The following is an 8,384-nucleotide window of genomic DNA, read 5'->3' on the forward strand; positions in this document are numbered from 1 at the left end:
ACTCGATCCCGGGTCTCCAGGATCACGCCCTGGGCTGAAGGTGGCACTAAACTGCTGAGCCACCCAGGCTGCCCATCTTGGGCTACTTTTAAAATCTTCTTTTTGTCTTTGGTGTTCTCCAGTTTCACTAGTGTGTCTAGGCATGAATTCCCTCTTAACTTCTGTGCTTGGGATTAACTGGGATCACTGGATCTGAGTATTGATAATTTACAACAGTTTAGGAAATGTCTCAGTCATGATTCCTTAGGCTATTACTTCTGCCCCTACCTCAGTTTCCCAAGGCTGCCATCACCAATCACCACAAACTTGGAGGCTTAAAACAACAGAGATTTGTGTTTGATTCGGCAGTACGTATACTAATGTTGGAATGATACAGAGAAGATTAGCATGGCCCCTGCACAAGAATAACAAAAGAGATTTATTCTCTCAGATTTGGAGGCCAGATGTCTGAAATCAGTCAAGGTGTTAGCAGGGCCATGCTCCGAGGACTTTGTGTGTGTGTGTGTGTGTGTGTGTGTGGCCTCCAAGTTGCTCATTTTCCTGGGAATTTTATCTGTGGTAATACTCTGAGGCCTGAATTAAAATGGTTTGTTCTCCACAGAAAGAGGAGATGCTACCAAATCGGGATACTTCAGACAAGTCTCTGCTTGAGGTTGCTTTTGTGTTTTCTTTAATTTCTCAGGTGCATGAGTTCAGACTGCAAGCCTCCATGTGGGTGCGCTCGTGGTTATGAATCTCCAGGGGAATTTCCCCGTTACCTCTACCCAGTGCCAAGGTGTCAGACAACAGAGTATTTTTCTTATTCATCCTTTCTGCTGGGCCCCAGATTTATGTGGGGTGATCTAGTAGATCTCCCACCTAGGTGGGCCTGAGTCTTTATCTCCTGTCTCTGGTGTTCATGCAGTTGTCAGTGTGGAAGTCACGGTGACCACAGCTCAGCAGAGATGCTCAGCTAGCTTTGATGCTTTGCTTTTCTATTGGGATTCCTGGTGATTTTCTTGTTGGGGTCTACAGGTTCCTTACTGTCATGTTGTAAGTGATGGTCCAAAAACTTAGTTTGTCATTTCTAGACACCAGAAGTCTTAGAGATTTTTCTTTTTAAAAAAATATTTATTTATTCACCAGAGAGAGAGAGAGATGGAGACAGAGATATAAGGTAGAGGGAGAAGCAGGCTCCCTCCAGCGATCCCAGTGCAGGACTTGATCCCAGGACCCCAGGGATCATGACCAAGGGGTCACTAAGCCACCCAGGTGTCCCAGGGAGAGAATTTTCTGTCTCTGTCTTGAGCTCCCCCCTGCACCCAGTTTCCTCACCACACAGGGAGTCTGGTCTTGGGTCTCTGCCCCACCTGTTCGCCCATGGACATTGGAATCGAGCCTCTGCTGCTTGTCAGGCCAGCACTCGAGTACCTTTAGTTCTGCCCCTGCCCACTGCTGTTGGTTTCCACTCTTTAACTGGGGAAATGACTCCAAGTGATGGTCTCTCCTGAGAGCTTCTGTCTCTTGCTGAGCTCGAAATGCAAGGTTGCAAAGTGGGATAGCCACCTTGATCCTCTATTCTCTTCTCCCAAGGCCCCCTTCCTCCAAGCTGCTCCTGGAGTATAATACTAACAGGCCAAGCTGGCTTCAGCAGAGAATGGATAAGGCACCCTCTATGTCCTATAATGTAGGAATTCAGGGCATAAAGGAACTCAAAGCAGCTCAGTTTGTCCTCCTAGACTCCATTCTTCCCAGGTATGGGAGAAAAGCTAACCAGCCCTCTGTGTACTAGAATCATATAGGGCCAAGGTGAGTATATTAGTTGAAGGAAGCTTGTTCTCCTCTTATGCCCCCATGGACGATGCACTTGCCACTTGACCAGTGAACAGGCAAAGCCTCAGTGCTCAGGAAGTGCTTGGGAAGAGTGTTCAGCCCTAGTACCAAGGACAGAATGAAGTCAGCTCCTCACATCCATCCCAAGGCTCCTCCCCCAACCTCACATGGAAAGTCAACCCCATCTCTTTTCTTTCTTTTTTTAAGTTTTTAATTTATTTTTAATATTTAAATTCAATTTGCCAATATATAATATAACATTCAGTGCTCGTCCCATCAAGTATCTCATCTCTTTTCTGTCTTGGAATACACCTTAGCCAACAGGACCACACTTGCTTTCTTTTCTAAATTGTTGCTTTGTTAAGTCATTAATTTTAATTACTTAATACAGGAATACAAGTCCCAATATTACAAATAAATTTCCCCTTGAGCACCCCTCCAATTTTACTTTCCTCTCCAGAGATAACAGGGGTTCTATGAGCAGTTTGATATATACCCAAATCCTTTTCTATGACTTTATATACATGAATATGCATATATAAATGCCTTGTCTAATTTGTTAAATATAGATGATATACTGTACTATTGTTTTGCAGTCTGTTTTTTTTTTTTAAGATTTTGTTTATTTATTCATGAGAGACACAGAGAGAGGCAGAGACATAGGCAGAGGGAGAAGCAGGCTCCATGCAGGAACCCCAGTGCAAGACTTGATCCCAGGAGCCTGGGATCATGCCCTAAACTGAAGGCAGACGCTCAACCACTGAACCACCCAGGTGTCCCTATTTTTTAATTTTTTTAAGTAGACTCCATGCCCAGCATGGGCCCCAATGCAGGGCTTGAACTCACAACCCTGAGATCAAGACCTGAGCTGATATCAAGTCAGACACTTAACCAACTAAGCCACCCAGGCACCCTTTGCAGTTTGCTTTTTTTTTTTTTTTTTTTTTTTTAAGATTTCATTTATTTATTCGTGAGAGACACAGAGAGTCAGAGACATAGGCAGAGGGAGAAGCAGGCTCCATGTAGGGAGCCTGATGTGGGACTTGATCCCGGGACTCCAGAATCCATGCCCTGAGCCAAAGGCAGATGCTCAATCGCTGAGCCACCCAGGCGTCCCATGCAGTTTGCTTTAAAAAAAATCAGTGTAGGGATGCCTGGGTAGCTCTGCGGTTTGAGCCCCTTCACCCATTTTCTCCACATACACTGCCCTCCTCTGGCAACCACCAATCTGTTCTCTATATCTAGGAATGAAATTGTTTTTAGATTTTCCATACAAATAAGATCATATGGTATTTGTCTTTGTCTTTTTTTCACTTAGTGTAAAACCCTCAAGGTCCAACCATGTTGTCACAATTGACAAGATTTCCTTCTTTTTTAGGGCCAAATCATATTCCATTTTATATAGATACCACATTTCCTTTATCCATCGATCCATCGATCCATCCATCCATCCATTGCTGAGCAATTAGGTTGTTTCAATGTCCTGGCTATTGTAAATAATGCTGCACTGAACATGGTGGTACAGATAGCTCTTTGGGTTGGTGTTTTTGTATCCTTCTGATAAATACCCAGAAGTGGAATTGCTGGATCATATGGTAGCTTTTTTTTTTTTTTTTTTAAGTTTTTGAGGTTCATAGTGTTCTCATTTTTTTTAATACTGCAAGAAGTTCTATGATATAGGTGAGGGTATTATAGTCCATTTACTGATTCCTTTACTGGTGGGCACGTAGGCTGTTTCCAGGGCCACCAGATCACAAGGATGCTGCAGCGAGCATCGCTGGATTCACCTCTTTGAGTTTGTAAGATTGCCTTCTACCCGCACCTTCCTCCCCTTCCTGCACGGGCTGTGAGGCTGGTCAAATTGGCAGCCATATCTGGTGACAAATGCTTTGGTGCTTCCTTCGTAGATTAACGTTCTGGTCGATTCTGGTCTTCAAAATCTCCCACTCTACAAAAGTCAGTAAGTAGTTTTGTAGTCCTCTGTCAGGGGACAAGGTCCAGAGCTTTGTTTCTGACCCCTTCTCTGGCTGGATTCCTGAGGGTGTCAGGTCTTTCTTGAGGTCAGGTGGAGGCACCATGAGAGCAGAGCCGGGCTCTGTGATTTAGGCCAGCACAGCCCACCAGGGGACTGGGACTCCTTCCTGATTGTAGTTTACATGATTATCCTCCTACTGAGATTATTCTTTTCTGCTCAGCCTAGTAAGTTTCCTTGTCTCACATACAAGTACATTGAAGTTGTCCCTTCTGTGTTCAGCAGCTGAGGGAAGTTGGCTCAGGGTGTCTGGGGTAAGGGGTATGGGAGGATGAGTCAGAGATAAGACCAAGGATGTTATCTCTCAGCAGTCAAGTGGGGACTGAGAAGGAGACCCATACCCTTTTGGAAAGAACTTTCTACCTGTCAAGTAATTTGGACTGCCAGGAAGTTACCCAAAGGACGGGAGTGTCTTCCAGGTGCTGTCAGCTGGGGGGCATTCTCTGCAGGGGGACACCCTCCCCTGCCAACACATCTGATGTCACAGGGTCTCATTCAGTGGGGAAAGCATTGAAATTAGTGTCTGGAGATGTGGGTCTGACTTTCTTAGCCTCTCCAAGCCTCAGTTTCCACATCGGTAAATGGGTAGATTAACACCTATTTCCAAAAGGTTGCTGGGACAGTCAAATGAGATCACTTATGTTAAAAAAATTTTTTTCTTTTTTAAATGTAGCAGAGTGTTTGTGTGTCATATAATGGAACCAGGATCTAAATCATCTGTAACACAGCCAACATGAGGTAATGCTGGAAGGATGGGAGTGCCAGGGACGGGTGAGAAATACTGAAGAAGGAACAGCTGGGAGGGAGGGACCGGCCCTGGGTCCTGAGCTTGGGTGAAAGCCCTGGGTTTGTCCTGCTCCCTTTGTTCTAATTCACAGCTCACCAGGCAGCCTCTGGTTGCTAATTTGTTTTCCTACTGACCTTGGTCAGGATGGGAGCCACCTCCCCTCCTGCGTAGAAGGCAAATTCACATGTTGGTTGTTTACTGTTCATCTTAACTCTGCGTAGGGGGTCTCATTAATCTCTTCCTGGTGAGAAAACAGGCTCAGAGATGCCAGGGGCTCACTCAGGGCTCAGCTCAGGATTGCTCCGCCGGGAAGCAGGGTATCCAGGGTCTGTCTAACCCCAGCATGCAACACCCCACACTTCCAGCAGCACATCCTGTGCCCCCACACGAGTATCCTTGACCTTGGACCGGCATGCCTCTATTGCAGGCTTCTGAGCAGGCAGTGGAGTAGTATTAAATTTGGGGACCTGTTCCTCCCTTCCTCTTTCCAACCTGAGCCCACCCTCCATCTTCTTAGTGACAAGGAAAACCAAGCTCTTGAATCAGCCCTGCCTGGAACAGGTGTGACTCAGCAGCCACAATTGCAAGGGCCCCTTAGTTCCATCTGGACCTGCAGACATTGCTTCGCACGGATAGTCTTTCTTAACAGCTCCGAAACCTGCCAGCTGATGGGGTTGGAGGGTGAACAGGAGCCAAGCCCACTGCTCGGGTCTGTGGGGCCAAATTACCTGCATCTTCCTAGGAAAGCCCTCCGTTTCAGGAAAATCCGATGGTTGGTCCTCCTACCTCTAAGTCCAAAGCACAGTCTTTGCACTCATGGACATGCTGGACAGGCCAAAGCATGGCTCAGTTTGCCCTGTGGGCCCATTCTCTGACTACTTGGTGGGAACGGGCACCTGTCACTCCACTTGCTCCAAGGAGCCATTAATGGGCTCAGAACATGTGGCCATCAAGTGATTCACACTCAGTTCACACCAGTGTGGCAGGGTCTGTGGGGCCAAGGGAGTCACTGTTTTAGGGAAAAGCAGTGCTGGATTTGTTAGCTTTCTTTTCCTTTCCAATGACTATCCACTCTTCCTCCTTGGCCAGTGCTCTGACTGCTTTTGTCTGGCCCTCCTGCCAGTTTTCTTCTTTGCTGCCAAGAGGTTACCCCTTCTCTGGCTCTTATGAGCTGTGTGCCCTGGGCTTGGGGAAATAGCATGATCTTGGCCCTGGCCCTTCAGCCTCTGACACTCGAGAAGTCAATGCACAGGACAGGGAGGGTCAGAGGGGCGATTATCCTAGATTATGTGGGTGGGCCCAGTGTATCCACAGGGGTCCTTATAAGGACATGGGAGGGTCAGAAAGAGGATAAGACAATGGGATGGTAGAAACAAAGCTTGGAGTGGCACAGCCACAAGCCCAGGTATGCCAGAAGCCTCTAGAATCTGGGAGAGTTAGGGAATAGATTCTCCCCTGGAGCCTCCAGAAGGAAGGGGCCCTTTCCAACACCTTGAGTTCTTTAAGACTCATTTCATATTCTGACCTCCAGAACCCTAAGAGAATACATTCCTGTTGTAAGCCACTGCGTTTGTGGCGATTGGTTACTGCAGCAGCAGGACTCCCTACAGGATGGTTTTAGTAGCTCAGTCACTGCTGGTCCAGCGCTGAGCAGGCAGGAGCCTCCCTTTGCTCTGTGTGGAGCACAGGGCCTGCACACACAGAGCACTCAGGTCAGGGGCACGCCTGGCCTGCTGCCCATTCTGTTGCAGAGGAACAGGGCGGTAGCCTGAGAGGGAGCCTAGCTGGTTTGTGTGTTCTGTAGCCCTGCGGCTCAGAATTGGCCCACAGACCCTCAGCTCCAACACCATCTGCGAGATTGAACTGAAGACTCTCCAGCTCCAGACCATACATCAACAAGTCAGAATCCACATTTTCATGAGATCTCCAGGTGAGGTGCATGCACAGGAACGCTTAAAGAACACAGGACTCCAAGGCCCTTCTGGATTCTCCAAACGTTGTCATGAGGCAGGTTATGGCCACGACTGCCGATAGGCAGAGAAACAGGGGTGGAGGCACACACAGCTAGTGAGTGGCGGTACCAGGCCTCAAACACTGTCACGTCTGACTCCAGAACTGGTGTCTTTACCAATATCCAGCAAGACATGAGGCAGAGGGATCCCTGGGTGGCGCAGCAGTTTGGCGCCTGCCTTTGGCCCGGGGCACGATCCTGGAGACCCGGGATCGAATCCCACATCGGGCTCCCGGTGCATGGAGCCTGCTCCTCCCTCTGCCTGTGTCTCTGCCTCTTCTCTCTCTCTCTCTCTGTGTGACTATCGTAAATAAAATAAAATAAAATAAATAAATAAATGAAAGTGCTTTATCTTTAAAAAAAAAAAAAAAAAAGACATGAGGCAGAAATCGTCCAGAAGTTTCACCTGTGAGACCCCTTGCCTCCTGCCCCTTCCTGCCTGCCCATCCCTGATCATGCCCATGTTCATCCTCCCACTGCTTCCTCTACTCACCTTTCCTCTTTCCCTCCCTCCTTCCATACTCACTCAGCACTCTTCTGAGCTGGGCCCTGGAATATAGCAGAAAACTCTGCTTTCAATGTTCACACCCCAGCAAGTCCCCTACTCCTGACTGAGCATTACAACCAACTTAAACTTCTGATACCTGGCCCCATCCTAGACTCCCTGAGTCAAATTCTCATAGGATGGGGGTGGGTTGGGCCTAAATATTTTGAGATCACTTCTGAGGTGATCCTGATGTAGCAGATCCACAAAAGAGGGCTGAGAACCACATCTGTCTTGCAGGAAGTATTAGGCACACTGGTGTACAAAGAAAGAGGGGGGTAATCAACCCTGGTGAATGGGGCAGGGAGGGTCTGCTGCTAAGAAACAGGACTTCGGGATCCCTGGGTGGTGCGGTGAATGGGGCAGGGAGGGTCTGCTGCTAAGAAACAGGACTTCGGGATCCCTGGGTGGTGCAGCGGTTTGGCGCCTGCCTTTGGCCCAGGGCGCGATCCTGGAGACCTGGGATCGAATCCCACATCGGGCTCCCGGTGCATGGAGCCTGCCTGTGTCTCTGCCTGTGTCTCTGCCTCTTTCTCTCTGTGACTATCATAAATTAAAAAAAAAAAAGATTAAAAAAAAAAAAAGAAACAGGACTTCACAGAGGAAATGTCTGAAATGGGCTTTGAGGGATGTGTAGGAGTTTTCCAGGAGGACAGTGAAACAGTTTTTGCAAAGACATTGAGGTAAAACAGTGATATATTCAGGAGACTGTGAATAATTTAGCGTGGCTGAAGGGTCAAGCAGCGGTAGGACTAGAGAATTGCCAGAGCAAGGTCACCATGTCAGAAGGACGGTCTCATTTTGATCCTGTAGAGGTGAGTTCTCCGGACTGAGATATTCTCTCCAGGGGGCATGTCCTTCTTCTCTGGGCCAGTGGGGCTTACCTGCTGTATGAGCTCTGCTACTTTTCTAAGCCTGTTGTTATGCTTCCTTTCCTCTGGCTCCCACCCTCTGCTGGTAGCACTAGTTTCTCCACCTGGGATAAACCCCAACTGTCCACCCCTCTTATGAACAGAGCATCACATGGATGTTAAAGTCTGTCTTCATTGCCACTCTTGACTCTCACAATCATGGAGCTGGTGTACCCACTTGACAGAGGGAGAGACTGAGGCTCAGAAAGGGAAAGTGACCCAATAGGCTCCCACAGAAAACCTGGGGCGAAGCCCAGGCTGCTTATTGTTGGCTGATAATGACCTTA

The 8,384-nt window shown here is 47.9% G+C and overlaps 1 pseudogene; it reads left to right on the forward strand.

Annotated features, from left to right (window-relative positions):
- The first annotated feature begins 334 nt into the window (after positions 1-334).
- Positions 335-433, forward strand: LOC112933196 (U6 spliceosomal RNA; annotated as a pseudogene).
- The last annotated feature ends 7,951 nt before the right edge of the window (positions 434-8,384 follow it).

The sequence above is a fragment of the Vulpes vulpes genome, chromosome 2, assembly GCF_048418805.1.
Source record: "Vulpes vulpes isolate BD-2025 chromosome 2, VulVul3, whole genome shotgun sequence".
Taxonomy (NCBI): domain Eukaryota; kingdom Metazoa; phylum Chordata; class Mammalia; order Carnivora; family Canidae; genus Vulpes; species Vulpes vulpes.